The sequence below is a fragment of the Erinaceus europaeus genome, chromosome 8 (assembly GCF_950295315.1).
Source record: "Erinaceus europaeus chromosome 8, mEriEur2.1, whole genome shotgun sequence".
NCBI classification, from domain to species: domain Eukaryota; kingdom Metazoa; phylum Chordata; class Mammalia; order Eulipotyphla; family Erinaceidae; genus Erinaceus; species Erinaceus europaeus.
The window spans coordinates 29,164,353-29,182,848 of record NC_080169.1 but is presented as its reverse complement, the minus strand read 5'-3'; the positions used below and the strand labels follow the sequence as shown (position 1 = coordinate 29,182,848).

Below are 18,496 nucleotides of genomic sequence, written 5' to 3'. Positions count from 1 at the left end.
GTACAATCACCTGAAGAAGGATAAACTGATCATTTACTATGTGTCAGGTACCTTGCTCCATGCCTCACATCCAGCATATCAGGCAACCCTGGCTCCTGAACATTCTGTAAGGGATGAGAAACAGAGTGAGTTATCAGTACGAAAATAAGGCATAGGTCCAAGATTTGATAACAAATCTATCTGTCTCTAGGCCCCAATTCTCATTGCCTCCCATAGAACTGACAGATTATGCAGATAAACCCAAATGTAATACAGCGAAAATATTTAAAGATGCAACCCAAAGCCTTTAAGATGACATGGCTACTTGTATGGCATAGTGATGTGGCCAATTCCAAATAGGGTCTTCAAAAACTGAAGCAATCGGTCTGTTATAATTGATCATTTTTTCTTTCCAGACATAATGTGAATTTCTCAAAAAGGCAGAATTCATTGTATTTTTGTATTTTTCTTTGAATCTTAGACCTATGGTACAAAATTTAGGAAATACCAACAAACATTTGTTGAATGAAGAAAGCATGCACTAATAGTGGTCCACGAAGAGGTGCAGTGGATAAAGAATTAATTAGATTCTCAAAAAAAAAAAAAACACAAAAAGAATTAGATTCTCATGAGGTCCTGAATTCGATCCCTAGCAGTGCATATACCAGAGTGATATCTGGTTCTTTCTCTCTTTCCTCCTGCCTTTCTAATAAATAAATAAATAAATAATCTTTAAAAAAGGAGAAAAAAGAAAGAGAAGAAATAATGAAAAAAAGAGACATGCATAGATGATCCAATATAACACATCTCAATTTTCAGGACATATGTTGTTGGTCATTGAAAGGGAGATTAAAAATCCTATAAATTTATGTTTCTTTCTCTTGAGGGAAAATACTAGTAAGAGTCAAAGATTCTAAGAGAAGGCTATGCATATTGGTACATCTATGTTGACTTCTACTTCCCACCAGCAATGTTCTTTTTTCTGTTTAAATGTTAATTTTTTTGTTTGTTTGTTAAATGGAGATGTACGAAATTATAGGTATTTCAAGGATTCAATTTCACACATCCTAAAAATAATTAGCACAGCTCATGCACTACAAAATGGCCATCTCCTTTCACCAGGGAGCACTGGCCCCCTTCATCCTTTAAATCTCCCCCTTCCACTCCACTTAGTAAACTTAGATCTCCAGACATAGTCTAGGGGTTTGTTTAGGTTTCACCTCATCTGCTGCCTTGTTTTGTTTCTTATATTCCACATACTAGTGGTATCACCAGCAAAATTCTTCATCTACTCTTTTCTCATATACCTCAAGAGAGGCAATCTGGAGAGGTGTATATGGCCCTTCATTCCATCTCAACACAACGCTGGAAATTCCATAAAGATTTCCCCCTTCAACTACCAATATAATAAAAGTTCTGTTCTGATAAAGCTTTCCCATTCCAACAACCCTAGACTCCTTTTCTTTAAGAGCAGAGTTCTGCTGAGGAAGGGATTAGCCACAGATGTTAAAAAATGAGAAGAGCCAAACAAGAAAAGAGTCACTCACATATTTTGATTTCTACAAACCATGCATCATAAGGGAGCTTCCCAAAATTTGGGTAAAATCAAAGAAGAAGAGAAATAGCAGTCAGTCAATATGCTCATTTTTCAAATGAAAATGTGTAAGTCAGGTGATGCTGAAGGGACAGAGGTGAACAAGAAAGGCATGGCTTTAGCCCCCCATGTCATTAAGTAAATAACATGGGAAACAGACATTTAGAGATGCACTAAGAATCTATCTTGGGGTCACCAATAGCAGGGAATCTAACTAATCCTGGGGAAGGCAGTAATGACTCCCAAAAAAAATCTGTAAGTGAGGAAGCTGACTGATAAGAACTGTATAGACTGCCAACCAGATTCTTTTTTTTTTTTTTTCCTCGCATGGAACCTAGACCTTATATTTGAGTAGTTTCACTCTTCCCAGACTACTTTCTCATTCAGACAGAGACACAAAGACCACAGAGGGTATGTGGTGTTTATGTGTGTTACTCCTTAGTACCAGTTTCCCCTACTGCCATGGCAACACCCATGCAGGGACATGAACCTGGGCTGAACAGCACTGGAAGGCAGGTACCCTAGCTCATGAACTAACTCCCTGGCATTTCAGATTACACTGTTGACAAAACTTCTAGTGGGTTAAGGTTGAGAAAGAAGAAATAAGTCAATCCATGTACTCTAAGAATAGACTAAAAGACAATAACAGTACTTTAAAAAAAACCTCTTTACTGTGGAAAATAATTATTTACAATAAGTTGTTGTCACATAAATACAGTTCCTTATCTTTCTATGTGACAACCACCAACAACTGCAGTATCATGGACTGAGTGCCCATCTTCTCAACCCACTCCCTACTCCCTCCTTTAGAGTCTTTGATGATCCAATATACTACATCTTAATTTTTAGGATATACGTTGTTGGTAGCACTAGACTACAACTAATGTAATTTTCACTTTGTGTTTTCCATTTATCTGTCTCTTAAATTCCACAATAAGTGAGATAATCTGGTATTAATCCCTCTCCCTCTGGCTTATCTCACTTAACATGGTTCCTTCAGCTTCTATCCAAGATGTGGTGAAGAACTTCAACATTTCTTATACTATACTACAGTGAATAGTATCTCATTGCACATTTATACCACAACCTTTTTAGTCACTAACCTGTTATTGTGCATCTCAGTTGTCCCCAAATTTGAAACACTACAAATAGTACTGCTATGAACAGAGGTTTACATAGGTCTCTTTGGACAGGCGTTTTTCTGCTTGGTGGCTAAATCCCTAGGAGAGGAATTGCCAGGTCATAGGCTAACTCATTTGTAATGTTCTGAGGAGTCTCCAGTCTGCTTTCCAAAAGGGTTCAACCAATTTATTTTCCCACTAACAGTATAGAAATGTTCCTCTTCCCCACCATTGTGTCATGGAGGCCTGGCTCACCAGAGCCCTGAACCACTAGGGAAAGAAACAGGCTGGGAGTATGGACCTACCGGTCAAAGCCCATGTTCAGCAAAGAAGCAATTACAAAACAGTTTCATGTAGTACTGCTGGTTTACTTTTGGTTTTGCTTTCCTTATTATTGGACTAAAGTCTCCAAAAAAAATATTTCTGAAGCAAACATTGTGGAGTATTCTGCCAATATTTTCTTCTGAGTATGTTACTGTTTCTGGTCTAACATACAAGTCTTTGATCCATTTGAAGTTGACTTTTGTACATAATAGCACATGGTGGTCCTGTTTTATCCTTCTTTGTGTTTCAAGCTAATTTTCCCAGAACTTCTTATTGAAAAGATTCTCCTTTCTCTATTTAATATTTAGGGCCCTTTTGTCATAAATTGCCTGTAGGTTTGAAGACATATTTCTGGACTCTCAACTCTATTTCACTAATCTGTGTCTATTTTTGTTCCTGTACCAATGCCAGATAACATTATCATTAACTATTATTGAAAAAAAATTGACTGTTATTGAGCATTTACTATGTGCTATGCATAGATCAATGTAATATTTCAGGATTGCATGTATTCACTGAAGAGTCAGAGAATCTAAGGAATTTATGCAGTCATAAAGTTTGTAAATTTCATAGCAGACTGGCCCTCACAGGACCTTGAGCTCACCATAAAGCAGCAAAGGTAGGGCCTGCCCTAGGCTCCAGAGAAAGGCTGGGTCATCCTGCCCTGCCACTTGACGAGGACTGGTCCCCAAATGAGTGTAGCCTGCAATGTTCCCAACTGTGGCCATAAACTTTGAGCTCAGATCAATAGGGACTTAAGGTTACACAAGATCTTATGCTAAAATAAATACATATATAAGTCCTGGATCAGGTGGATGAGGTAAACAGTTCATTTTACTCATAAATTTTTTTTTTCAAGAATGGGAGGTACTCTCTTCCCTAATCCAACTTTCTAGCCCTTTTCTCTATTCTGACACCATCTTCTCAGACAATATTTTTGTCCAACTCCATGTTAGCTATCAAACTCAAGCAAAAAACTATAATAGTAATGGGCCCCTAGAAACATGCCTAAAATGAACTTCCTAGCTTCCTTCTACTTTAAGATCCTTAAGCCCTGCCCCACCAGGGAAAGAGAGAGACAGGCTGGGAGTATGGATCCACCTACCGGGAAGCAATTGTAGAAGCCAGACCTTCCACCTTCTGCACCCCATAATGTCCCTTGGTCCATTCTTTATCGTAGGAAAGCTATCAGGGGATGGGATGGGATATGGAGTTCTGGTGGTGGGACTTGTATGGAGTTGTACCCCTCTTATCCTATGGTTTTTGTCAGTGTTTCCTTTTTGTAAAAAACAAACAAACAAACAAACACTGGAGAAAAAATTTTTTAAAAAAGATCCTTAATCTCATCTGCTCGGTTCCTATTTTTTGGTTCCTATTCATTAACCATTTTGTCCCACTTTATATCTTCCTGCCTTTCAGCCACCAAGTTGGAAGATGTTACCATGATTCCATCTTGACTTCTCTGGGCAGACAACCTCACCAATGTGTCCTGGAACCTCACCTCTACAGAGCTCTACCCCACTAGGGAAAGATGGAAACAGGCTAGGGGTATGGGTCAACCTGCTAATGCCCATCTCCAGCAGAGAAGCAATTATAGAAGCCAGAACTCTTATCTTTTGTACCCCAAAACGAATTTTGATCCATGTTCCCAGTGAGGGGAAAAGTGATAGAAGGAAGAAGATAAGAGGGCTCTGAACCCCAGCTCCATCCCCGGAGAGAGAAGAAGAAAAAATAGAGGGACATTTGGATGTAGTAATAGGGTTATGTGTAGCTTGGAAAGGAAGAGAAGATGGGATCTTTATAAAAGGGGGGGGGGCAATTATATACAAATATAGACAGATAGTTGTAGAAATAATACTTAATCCATATCTACAACCTTAGGAATACTGCTGTAGCTTACAATAGAGGGGTTGGGGATTCAGAACTCTGGTGGTGGGAGCAGTATGGAAATATACCCACTGACATGTAATTCTGTAAATCAATATTAAATCACTAATAAATAAAAAGTAAAATAAATTTCATAGCAGACTACTACTTTTTCAAATTCATTCTCCATTTCTTCCATATGAGGAGATATTGAATTGTATATGTGTCCACCCGTATAGGGGCTACACTACCCTTTATCCTTTGCAGATATATGTAGTTGAAAAGAGAACAAAACTGACATAGGTATTTGTATTCCTAGAAAAATCTGCTTATGGGGTTTGTCTTTGGCATCTGGGAACCTGAATGGTAAGCATGCTCTATACTTAAGAATCTGAAATTGTAATTCATGATAAGTGAGTAAAATTTTGGGGTACTAAAAAATTAAAAAATTGGGGTACTGAATTTTGCTAACAAGCTGCCCTGGCAGACACATTCCCAGACTGATTAAGGGTGTTTTGTGTGACTCCACTGTGAGTCTTAGCAGTCTGGGCACACTTTTCTCTATAATTCACTTCACTTATCTTTTTCCTTTGTTGAATTTTTATCATTTTTCTGTAATAAGACATATTCAGGAGGATGAGTCCTAGCAAATTACCAAACATGATCTTGGGAACTCCTAACACAGTGACTAGGTTCCCACCTAAGAAATCTGAATAGAATTGATGTGATTTTGTTTTACCTGGCAAAAAAAAAGATATTTCTAACTGCCTATTTATAGTTTTTCATGTTTATATGGATTAGAAGAAAAACAATCAGCTTCAAGTTATGCAGAACAGGGAAATTCCATAAGTGAAATGTTCGGTCTTGTAAAAAACTAATGCATGTATTTAAGTCTGATTATTTTTTTAATTAGATAAAATTAAAACCTCTACTGTCATGTGTGCTAGAAACTCTCAAAATGTATAGGACAGTATATATAGACTAGATTCTGCACACATTTCTCCTGTATATCATTAGTGAAGTGTAAAGATGAGTGGGATGGGGGACAGATGGTAGCACACTGGGTTAAGTGAACAGAGAAGCCTAAGGATTTGGGTTTGTGCCCCTCTCACACCCTCATTTCCCCATCTGCAGAGAAGTTGCTTCCAAGCAGTGAAGCAGGTCTGCAGGTGTCTTCCTGTCTTCCCCTCCTCTCTCAATTTTTCTCTGTCCTATCCAGCAGCAGCAGCAGCAGCAGCAGCAGCAGCAGCAGCAGCAGCAGCAGCAGCAATAATAACAATGGAAAAAAGATGCCACCAGGAGCAGCAGATTCATAGTGCAGGGACCGAGCCCCAGCAATAACCATGGAGGAAAAAAAAAAAAAAAGATGAATGGGATCTTAGTTACAAAACAGTCTCATGAAAAGAATTAGACTTATCAGGGCCAGGCAGTAGCACAGTGGGTTGAGCTCACATGGTGCAAAGGGCAAGGACCAGCTTAAGGATCCCAGTTCAAGCCCCCAGCTCCCTACCTGCTCCCCACAGGCGGTGAAGCAGATCTACAGTTATCTATGTTTCTCTCCCCCCTCTCTGTCTTCCCCTCCTCTCTCCATTTCTCCCTGTCCTATCCAACAATGACAACAGCAATAACAACAATGATGAACAACAAGGGCAACAAAAGGGAAAAAAAAATGGCCTCTAGGAGCAGTGGATTCACTGTGCAGGCACTGAACCCTAGCAATAACCCTGGAGACAAAAAAAAAAAAAAAGAATTAGACTCATCAACCTAAATCACCAACAATCTCTAGATGGTTAGATGATACATTCTATCCTATTTAAACAACTGTATTTTGGGATTTCTTTGTTATAGAAACTTAGTCATAAAAAAAAAAGTTGTGGGATTGCTCATAGACTGGAAAGATTAGCATCATCAAAATGACCATCCTGCCCAAAGTGATATACAGATTTAATGGCATCCTCATGAAGGTACTAATGAACTTTTAAAATTTTTTTATAACTTATTTATTATTGGATAGAGACAGAGAGAAATTGAGATGGAAGAGGGAGATAAAGAGGGAGAGAAACAGAGAGACACCTGCAGCCCTGTTTCACCACTTCTGAAGCTTTCCCCCTGCAGGTGGGGCCCAGGAGGCTTGAACTTGGGTCCTTGTGCACTGTAATGTGTGTGCTTAACCAGGTGCACCACTGCCTGGCCCCCCAATGAACTTCTTTAAAGGAACAGGATAAAAACCTCAAAAATTTATTTGTAACCAAAAAATCCCCAGGACTGCAAAAGCAATCTTAAGAAAAAAAGAACAAGACTAGAGGCATTATACTTACTGCCTGACCTCAAGCTATACTGCAGAGCTACTGTAATCAAAATGGCCTGATACTGGAACCAAAATAGACACACAGTGGGATAAAATTGAAGATCAGAAATAAGCACCCCACATCTAAAGCCAGCTACTTTCAAAATTTTTTTTAGATTTATTTTCTTTATTATCTTTATTTATTTGATAGAGACAGCCAGAAATCAAGAGAGAAAGGGGTGATAGAAAGGAAAAGAGACAGAGAAACACCTGCAGCCCTGCTTCACCACTCATGAAGCCTTCCCTCTGCAGGTGGGGGGAAGGGGCTTGAACCTAGGTCCTTGCACACTATAATGTGTGTACTTAACCAGTGTGTCATCGCCTGGCCCCACTAGCTAATTTTTGACAAGGGGCCCCAAACTATTAAATGGTGAAAGGAGAGTCTCTTCAACAAATGGTGCTGAGAAGACTGAATTGAAACATGCAAGCAGATGAAACTGAACCATCACTTATCACTATGCAGAAAAGTCAACTCCAAGTAGATAAAGGACATGCACATCAGGCCTGAAACTATCAAATACATAGAAGAAAATATTGGCAGGACACTTCATGACCTATGCTTCAAACAATTCTTCAAAAGCTCAAACCCAATAGCAAAGAAAATGAAAGTGAAAATAAACCAATGGGACTACATCAAACTGAAAAGTTTCTGCAAAGCAAAGGGTACCATCACCTAAATAGAGAGACACTCAATGGCATGGGAGAAGATGTTTACACAACACACATCAGACAAAGGAGTAATAACCAAAATAATAATAATAGTAATATAATAATAATAATAATAAAGAGCTCAGTAAACTAAGCACCAAAACACAAGCAACCCCATTAGAAAATGGAGCCAGGACATGGAGAAACATTTTACCAAGGAAGAGATCCAGAGGGATATTATTACTCAACTTCAGGCTACCTATCAAACTCAAGCAAAATTATCATAATCGTGTGCCCCCAGGAGAATGCCTAAAATGGACATCCTAGCTTTCTTCTATCCTAAAGTCCCTAATCTCATATACTCAGTTCCTACTTTCTGGTTCCTAATGATTAAGCATTTTGTCTCAATCTATGTCCTTCCAAACACCAAGTTGCAGATGCTACCATGGTTCCATCCCGATTTCCCTGGGCAGATAACCTCACCCGTGTTGTCCTGGAACCTCACATCTCCAGAGCTCTGGCCCACTGGGAAAGGATAGAAATAGGCTGGGGGTATGGACTGACCTTGCAATGCCCACATCCAGCAGAGAAGCAGTTACAGAAGCCAGAACTCCTACCTTCTGCACCCCCAAAACAACCTTGATCCACACTTCCAGTGGGAAAGAAATGATAGGAGGGTTAACTCTCTTTTCAGCCACCAGGTTCCAGATGTTAGCATGATGATAGCCAACCAGACTTCCAAGGACAGACGACCCCACCAATGTGTCCTGGAGCTCCGATTCCACAGAACCCTACCCCACTAGGGAAAGAGAGAGGCAGAATAGGAGTATGAATCAACCTGTCAACACCCATGTTCAGCGGGGAAGCAATTACAGAAGCCAGAGCTTCCACCTTCTGCAACCCTCAATGACCCTGGGTCCATGCTCCCAGAGGGTTAAAGAATAGGAAAGCTATCAAGGGAGGGGAGGGGATACAGAGTCCTGATGGTGGGAACTGTGTGGAGTTGTACCCCTCTTATCCTATAGTTTTGTCAGTGTTTCCTTTTTATAAATACATAATAAAAAATTTTTAAAAAGAAGTCATAGGAAGAAGATAAAAGGGCTCTGAACTCCAGCTTCACCAGCAACCAGAGAGAGAAGGAAAAGGAGAGGGACATGTGGAGGTAGTAATGTTGTCATGAGTCGCTTAAAGGGGAAGAGAGGATTGGATCAGGAAGAAAAATGGGGCAATTATGTATAAATGTAGACAGATAGTTGTAGAGACTATGGCTGGCCCAAGTGGTGGCTTGCAGTGGGGCAACTGAAGATTCAGAACCCTGGTGGTGGGAATGGAGTAGATTTAAACCCCTGTTGACATGTAATTTTTTAAATCAATATTAAATCACTAATAAAATTTAAAAAGAGAGAGATGCAGCAGGTCAACAGATATATGTGAAGGTGCTCCAAGTCATTGATCATCAGAGAAATGAAAATAAAGACAACAATGAGATATCACTTTATAACTATGAGAATGTCATATATCAGAAATGACAAATATTGGAGAGGATGTGGAGAAAAAAAGGGACACTTTTTCACTGCTGGTAGGAGTTCAAAATGATCCAACAACTGTGGAAAGCAATTTGGAGACTTATTGAAACACTAGAAATGGACCAGCCCTATGACCCAGCAATTCCTCTCCTGGGGATTTACCCAAAGGAGACAGAAACATCTATCAGACAAGATTTGTGTATCCCTATGTTCATAGCAGCACAGTTTGCAATCACAAGAACCTGGAAGCAACCCAGATGTCCAGCATCAGGTGAGTAATTTTTAAAAAGTGTGGTATCTATACATGATGGAATACTACTCAGCTGTTAAAAATGGTGAGGTTGTCTCCTCTGCAATCTCTTGGATGAACCTCAAGGATATCATATTGAGTGAGATAAGCCAAAAGGAGGACAAATACCAAATGATCTCACTCATTAGTGGGACTTATTAAAATAGGGACAAGGAGAAAGAGCACAAAATGAAACATGGACTGAACATAATGTACTGCACCAAAGCAAAGGACTTTGGGGAGGAAGAGAGAGAAAGAGTAAGAAGAAAATATATAGAAATTGTATGCATATGCCAATGACTGCACTGTAAAGCATTAACCTCCTCAATAAAAAAAAAGTTATGGGACATATGCTCAACAGAGTACTACTCAGCAATAAAAAAAAAAAAAAAGATGAGATTGTGTCCTTTGGATAAAGTGGATGGAACTAGAGATGATGATGCTGAGTGAAGCAAGTAAGGAGGTGAAGGACAACTACAGAATGTTTTCACTCATATGCATAATATAAAAAACTGAACAGAGGGGGTAGGTGGGGATTGAACACATGTGGTGCAAAGCGCAAGGACTGGCTTGAGGATCCGGGAGCCTCGGGCTCCCCACCTGCAGGTGGTGAAGCAGGTTTGCAGGTGTTTTTCTCTTACTCTCTGTCTTCCCCTCCTCTCTCCATTTCTCTCTGTCCTACCCAACAATGACGACACCAATAACAACAACAATAAAAAAAACAAGGACAACAAAAAGGAAATAAACAAATTAAAATAAATTAATAAATTGAACAGGGGGCCCGGCGGTAGTGCAACGGGTTAAGCGCACATGGCGTAAAGTGCAAGGACAGCATAAGAATCCGGGTTCCAGCCTCTGGCTCGCGAGAGGGGGGGGGGGGGGCTTCACAGGCAGTGAAGCAGGTCTACAGGTGTCTATCTTTCTCTCCCCATCTCTGTCTTTCCCTCCTCTCTCCAACTCTCTCTGTCCTATCCAACAATTAACGACAGCAGTAACAACAATAATAACAACAACAACGCTAAACAACAAGGGCAACAAAAGGGAAAAAATAGGCTCCAGGAGCAGTGGACTCATAGTGCAGGCACCAAGCCTCAGCAATAACCCTGGAGGGAAAATAAATAAATAATAAATTTAAAAAATGAACATACAAATGTGAAAAAAAAAATCAACCTGTATCTACGACTGTGAGAGAACCATAGTGGTTACCTACAGGGGTTGAGGTAGAGACACAGATCTTAGATGATAGAAGTGGTGAAGAAAGAAATACATACATACATACAGAAATAATTTGTAATTTTAAAAAAAGAAACTTACTCTATAATTCTAACATGACTCCCAGTTTAGTCTTAACAAAAACTTAGATTATGCACAGTGCAAAATAATCAGGAAGGATAGGAGCAGATTCAGTATATCTGAGGAAAATAGCTTCTCCTGATGATAGGTCTTTAATCAAAGAATATTCCTCTTGAAAACATTGGCCATACTGCATAGGATCTCCCAGGACCTGAAAAGTTCTGCTATTGCTCTACCATCACTATTTTGATAATCACTAAGTGAAAAGTATTTATACAAACAATCCTTATACTTCCTTTTCATATAAAAATGTATTGCTATAATTTCCTTTCCATTGCTTTATCTCTGTCCTACAAACTTTTATAGACATGCAAAAAAAAAAAAAAAAAAAAAGAACATTCAGCCCAGTATGATTTTCATTTCTCTTAATATTTCTTTGGTCCATGATTTAGAAGTATGTTGTACAGAGCCCCAATATTTGGAGATTTCTCTACTGTGTTTCCAATGTCCATTTCTAGTTTGAGCCTGTGTGGTCAGAAAAGATACTTTATATGATTTTAATCCTTTTTAGGATTTTTTTGTGTGTAGAGATTTGTTTTATGATATTAGTATATGTTCTATGGGTTATTAAGAATACATATAGTCTGATAAGGAGCAAATATTAAAGGCTGAAAAAGAAAAGCAAAGTGTTACAGAATTTCCCAAACAACAGTCCAAGGAATTCAGTAAACCACTCCTACCATGGTGCAGTGGATAAAAAGTTGGGCTTATAAGCATAAAGTCCTAAATTTGACAACAGGTGCTGACAGACACTAGTCTCTTGGCCTCTCTCTCTCTTTCTCTCTCATTCCTCCATCCATCCCTCTCCTTCTCTTTCAATCTACCTATCACTCATGAAATAAATAAATCTAAAAATAAAAAATAAATGGGACCAGAGAAATAGCTCGTTTGGATAGTGTGCTGCATTGTCAAACATACGACATAGGTTCAAGTCTAGCCCCCAGCACACTGAAGGAAACTTCATAGCTGTGGTGCCTCGCTCTTTCTCTGCCTCTATAAGTAAACAAACAAATAAATAATCAGGTGGTCACACACATGGTAGAGCATACACATTACCAAACACGTTTCAAATCCCCAACTCTTTATCTACTGCGCCACCTCCTGGGCCACTGAGGCCATTTAGTATTTACTGTAGGGGTAGTTTACTGAATTCCTTGGACTATTTGGGAAATTCTTCACTTCTTCAAAACCTAAGTGATAACCTAGCTGGAGAGACTGTTGGGAAAATGATTATGAGAGTTCTTTTATCTGTGACATGTTGCTTTTTTTTTTTGCAGTCTTTAATATTTGCTCTTTATCAGACTATGTATTCTTAGTAATCCATGGAACACAAACCAAGATCATATCCTGGGTCATAAAGCTAGTTTCAGCTTTCAACCTGTAGGGGAAAAGCTCTGCGAGCAGTGAAGCTTTGCTGCAGGTATCTCTCTTTCACTCCTTCTTCCCCTTCCCTCTCAATTTTTCTCTCTCTAATAAATAAGTGAAATATTTAAAAAGAAAGAAAAGAGTAATCATTCTTTTAAAATAGATAAAATTAAATGGACTTATATAAAGGGAAAACATTGGATTATCTCATTCATAAATGATAAACTATTAAGAGAACAAGCAGTTTGAAGACTGGCCTTTAGACTTGGTCTGCAGAACTGAGGTCACCATATAGGACTGGTCAGGGAGGTGAGTCGCAAAGATGGAGGAAGGGATCCAGTGGATTTTGGTGTGTGTGGGGGGAGGTCCAGTGAACTTGGGTGGAGGGATATTGTTACTTTGGTGATGGTTATGGTGTGATAACATATTTTGTACTTTGTGCACTTAACCCTGTACACCACTGCCCCGCCCCTATAACATATTTTGAAGAGGTGTAAAACTAGTCTTGTAAATGGAAGTTACCTCAAAAAGAAATAAAATTAATATTTTAATTTTAATTTTTTATTTTAAAACAATATATAATCTATTGTTAGATAAAATAGTTTAATATTCCAATTAGATCCTTTTGGTATCAGTAAATAAATACTGTTGAGTTCTTCTATATCCTTGACGATTTCCTTTAGCTGCTCTATTTACTGATTTTTGAGAGAGGGGTACGAAAGTCATCAGACAAAATTATACATTTGCTTTTTTCACCTTTCAGTTCTATCAGTCTTTGCTTCACATATTTGTAATTCTGTTAGATAGTGAACACACAACTGAGATTACTATGCTTTATTGGTGGATCAAATACAGCTATGATTATATCATATAGTATCAGTTATTATATAAAATCCCCCTGTCTTTTGCAATTGTCTTTGCATTAAGTCTACTTTACCTGCTATTAATACAGTAACTTCTTCTTTCTTAAAGATACATGAGAGGTTCCCAGAAGATGGCGGACTGAGAAGCTGCTAGTGGCCTGAGCTCTGACACATCTTCTGGAAACGGTAGGATTTTCTGCCTTTAGTAGGCCAGTCAATAAGGGGTCCTAGTGGTGACACCAAGGAGGTGACTATAACTTAATTTGGGTTAAGAAATAGAGTAGAAAAAAAGGGGGAACTTTTTTTTTTCCGTTTAATTATAAAGCACACCTCCTCCCCCTCACCACCCCCCCATAACTAGTCCCTGGGGACCAGCTCCTAGCAGGCTCCCCTGCTGAGCTTCTGTCTTTACAAATTCCTGTCCCACCAGGGAGTATCATTCATTCTAAGTCTATACCCTTCTGAAACCTCTGGCCTTTTTTTTTTCTTTCTAAGTAGCCAACCCCCCACCTCACCCCGCATAGCTAATTAAATTATTAAAAATAAATAAATAAATTAAAATCTTTCCTTTCACTGCTCTTTTATGACTGTTCTTTTTCTTATCTTTTCTTTTTTCTCTTTCTTTTTTTTTTCTTCTTTTTCTCATTCTTGTCATCCTTTCTTCCTTAATCCTACAGCTTCCAAAGCCACAGGCCCCAGCCCCCACACCACCAAACAGTGTGCTTTTTTGAATTCACTGATACACATTTGGGAATTATTTGGGGGAAGAATTCTGACTCAGTGTGGACTCTCACTGCGAGTGTCTATGCTCAACTTCCCTTCCTCCTTTAGCCACCCCTAGAACATACAGTGGATAGTAGATTTGCATAACTGTCTATTTCAGCTATCCTTGTCTAGTCCTGAGGATTTTTTTTCTTTTCACTGCTCATTAATTACAGCTCTTTTTCTTCTCTTTTCCCTTTTCTCTCACTTGTCTCTTTTTTCTTTTTCTTTTTTTTTTTTTTTATCTTGTCATACACTTCTTCCTTCCTTCTTCTTTGCCTTTCTGAATTTGTGAATTATTTTGGGGAAGAAATCTGACTCAGAGTGGACTCTCTATGTGTGTATCTCTGCTCTAGTTCCCTTTCCCCTCTTGTTACCCCTAGAATATACGGCGAATAGTAGATTTGCATAACTGTCTATTCTTGCTATCCCTTCTTTCTTTTCTGTTTCTTCTTCACTGGGATTTAGTTAACTATTTTTTCACAGACTGGAGAAATTGTTTGTCTAACTGGTAGTGATTAAACTGCTTCAATACTTGCTTCAGTTGCTACTGCAATTCCTGAGGTTGGTGAGTGCAATTGTCATAAAGGTATTTAGTACAGTGTTGCTTGTGCTCAAGACACAACAACTGACGAACAACAGAGCATAAAGAAAATAAACACATAAATCAAAAAAATGGGTAGATCAAAAACAAATAAAACTGCTACTCCAATGAATGAAGACAATAGCCCAGAAGAAACTACAAATCAGCCAGAAGTAACCATAGATAAGAAAAGTATGCAAGGGAGTCGGGCGGTAGCGCAGTGGGTTAAGCACACGTGGCACAAAGTGCAAGGACCTGCATAAGGATCCTGGTTCAAGCCCCCGGCTTCCCAACTGCAGGGAATCACTTCACAAGCGGTGAAGCAGGTCTGCAGGTATCTATCTTTCTCTCCCCATCTCTGTCTTCCCCACCTCTCTCCATTTCTCTCTGTCCTATCCAACAACAAAAACAGCAATGACAACAACAAGAAGAACCACAATGATAAACAACAAGGGCAACAAAAGGGAATAAATAAATAAAATAAATTTAAAAAAAAAAGAAAAGTATGCAAGCAATAATAAACTTATTAATCACAGAAATGAAAACAACATTGGAGGAAAGGAATGGCAGTATTAGGGAAACAACAGTTGAGACCCCCAAGGAAAATACAGATTATCTTGAGGCAATTAGAGAACTGAAAGCTGAAATAGCTGTAATGAAGAAAGAAGCTGAGCAAGGGAAAGCAGACTAACAGAAGCAGAAAACAGAATTAGTCAGACAGAGGATGAGTTAGAGAAAACTAAGAGGTGAAAGAGCTTAAAAAGAGGTTGAGAGACACTGAAAACAACAGCAGAGACATATGGGATGATCTCAAAAGAAGTAACATTCGCATAATTGGCCTGCCAGAGGAAGAAAGAGAGGAAGGGGAAGCAAACATTCTAGAGGAAATAATAGAAGAAAACTTCCCAGACCTGAATAACAGAAAGGACATCAAGATTCAAGAGGCCCAGAGAGTACCAAACAGAATCAACCCAGACCTGAGGACACCAAGACACATCATAGTCACAATGAGAAGTAGTAAGGAAAAAGAAAGGATCCTAAAGGCTGCAAGAGAGAAACAAAAAGTCACATACAAGGGAAAACCCATAAGATTATCTGCAGATTTCTCCACTCAAACTTTAAAAGCTAGAAGAGAATGGCAAGATATCTATCAAGCCCTGAATGAAAAAGGGTTTCAACCAAGGATAATATATCCTGCTAGACTTTCATTCAAACTAGATGGAGGGATCAAAACCTTCTTAGACAAACAACAGTTAAAGGAGGCAACCATCACCAAACCTGCCCTGAAAGAGGTTCTAAAAGACCTCTTATAAACAAGAACATCACTATAATACTGGAAATATATCAGAGCAAACAAAAAAAATTTTTTTTGAACAATGGCACTACAATACATTAAATCCATAATATCAATAAATGTCAATGACTTAAACTCACCCATCAAAAGGCACAGAGTTGGGGGATGGGTCAGAAAACATAATCCAACCATATGCTGCTTGCAAGAATCCCGTCTGTCACAACAAGATAAACACAGACTTAAAGTGAAAGGATGGAAAACTATCATACAGGCTAACGGACCAAATAAAAGGGCAGGAACAGCCATTCTCATCTCAGACACGATAGATTTCAAATTAAATACAGTAATAAAAGATAGGCAAGGACACTACATAATGATTAGAGGATCAATCAGCCAAGAAGACTTAACAATCATTAACATCTATGCACCCAATGAGGGACCATATAAATACGTCAAGCACTTACTGAAAGAACTTCAAAAATACATCAATAGTAATACAATAATAGTGGGAGACTTCAATACCCCACTCTCACAGTTAAACAGGTCAACAAAGCAGAGAACCAACAAAGATACAAGAGAATTGAATGAAGAGATTGAAAGACTAGACCTCTTGGACATTTTCAGAGTCCTTCACCCTAAAAAACTGGAATACACCTTCTTTTCAAATCCACATAACACATACTCAAGGATAGACCACATGTTAGGCCACAAAGACAACATCAATACATTCAAGAACATTGAAATCATCCCAAGTATCTCCTCCGACCACAGTGGAATAAAACTAACATTTAACAACAAACAGAAAATTATTAAAAGTCACAGAATTTGGAAACTAAACAACATACTCCTTAAGAACCACTGGGTCAGAGATTCACTCAAGCAGGAAATTCAAATGTTCCTGGAAACAAATGAAAATGAAGACACAACCTATCAAAATATTTGGGACACAGCTAAAGCAGTACTGAGAGGGAAACTCATAGCCATACAATCACATATCAAACAACAAGAAAAAGCTCAAATGAACGACCTTACTGCACACCTCAAGGACTTAGAGGAAGAGGAACAAAGGAACCCTAAAGCATCCAGAGGAAAAGAAATCACTAAAGTTAGAGGAGAAATAAAAAAACATCGAAAATAAAAGAACCATACAAAAGATCAATGAAGCCAAATGTTGGTTCTTTGAAAGATTAAACAAAATTGACAAACCCCTAGCCAGACTCACCAAACAAAAAAGAGAGAAGACTCAAATTAATAGAATTGTAAACGATGGAGGAGATATCACAGCTGACACCACAGAAATCCAGAAAATACTGTGAAACTTCTATAAAGAACTATACGCCACTAAGCTAGAGAATCTGGAAGAAATCGAACAATTTCTAGAAGCATATGCCCTTCCAAAACTGAACCAAGAAGAACTACAAAATCTAAATGCACCAATCACAGACAAAGAAATTGAAACCGTTATTAAGAACCTCCCCAACAACAAAAGTCCTGGACCAGATGGCTTCACAAATGAATTCTACAAAACTTCAGGAAACAGTTACTACCCATACTTCTTAAGCTTTTCCATAAGATTGAAGAAACAGGAATACTGCCTTCCACCTTCTATGAAGCCAACATCACCCTGATACCAAAAGCTGATAGGGACAGAACAAAAAAGGAAAACTACAGACCAATATCTCTGATGAACATAGATGCCAAAATATTAAACAAGATCTTGGCCAACTGGATACAGCAACATATCAAAAAGATTGTTCTTCACAACCAAGTGGGATTCATCCCAGGAATGCAAGGCTGGTTCAACATCCGTAAGTCAATCAATGTCATTCACCACATCAATAAAAGCAAAGCCAAAAACCACGATTATTTCAATAGATGCAGAGAAAACCTTTGACGGAATCCAACACCCATTCATGCTCAAAACTCTACAAAAAATGGGAATAGATGGGAAATTCCTCAAGATAGTGGAGTCTATATATAGCAAACCTACAACCAACATCATACTCAATGGACAGAAGCTGAAAGCAGTCCCCCTTAGATCGGGGACTAGACAGGGCTGTCCACTGTCACCGTTACTCTTCAACATGGTATTGGAAGTTCTTGCCATAGCAATCAGGCAAGAGAAAGAAATCAAAGGGATACAGATAGGAAAGGAAGAAGTCTAGCTCTCACTATTTGCAGATGATATGATAGTATACAGAGAAAAACCTAAAGAATCCAGCAGAAAACTACTGGAAGTTATTAGGCAATATAACAAGGTATCAGGCTACAAAATCAATGTACAAAAATCAGAGGCATTTCTTTATGCAAACACTAAATCTGAAGAAGAAGACATCCAGAAATCACTCCCATTTACTGTTTCAGCAAAATCAATCAAATACCTAGGAATAAAGTTGGCCAAAGAAGTGAAAGACTTATATACTGAAAACTATGAGTCACTACTCAAGGAAATAGAAACTGATACCAAGAAATGGAAAGATATCCCATGCTCATGGGTTGGAAGAATAAATATCATCAAAATGAATATTCTCCCCAGAGCCATATACAAATTTAATGCAATACCCATCAAAGTTCCACCAAGC

General features: G+C 38.6%; 1 long non-coding RNA gene across 1 annotated transcript in view; it reads right to left on the bottom strand.

The window, feature by feature from the left end:
- Positions 1–100, bottom strand: part of LOC132539770 (uncharacterized) — a 110,959-nt gene extending 110,859 nt beyond the window's left edge. The window contains exon 1 of the long non-coding RNA XR_009551070.1: positions 52–100. This is a non-coding gene — a long non-coding RNA (uncharacterized LOC132539770). The remainder of the gene's footprint in view (positions 1–51) is intronic.
- Between the last annotated feature and the right edge of the window lie 18,396 nt (positions 101–18,496).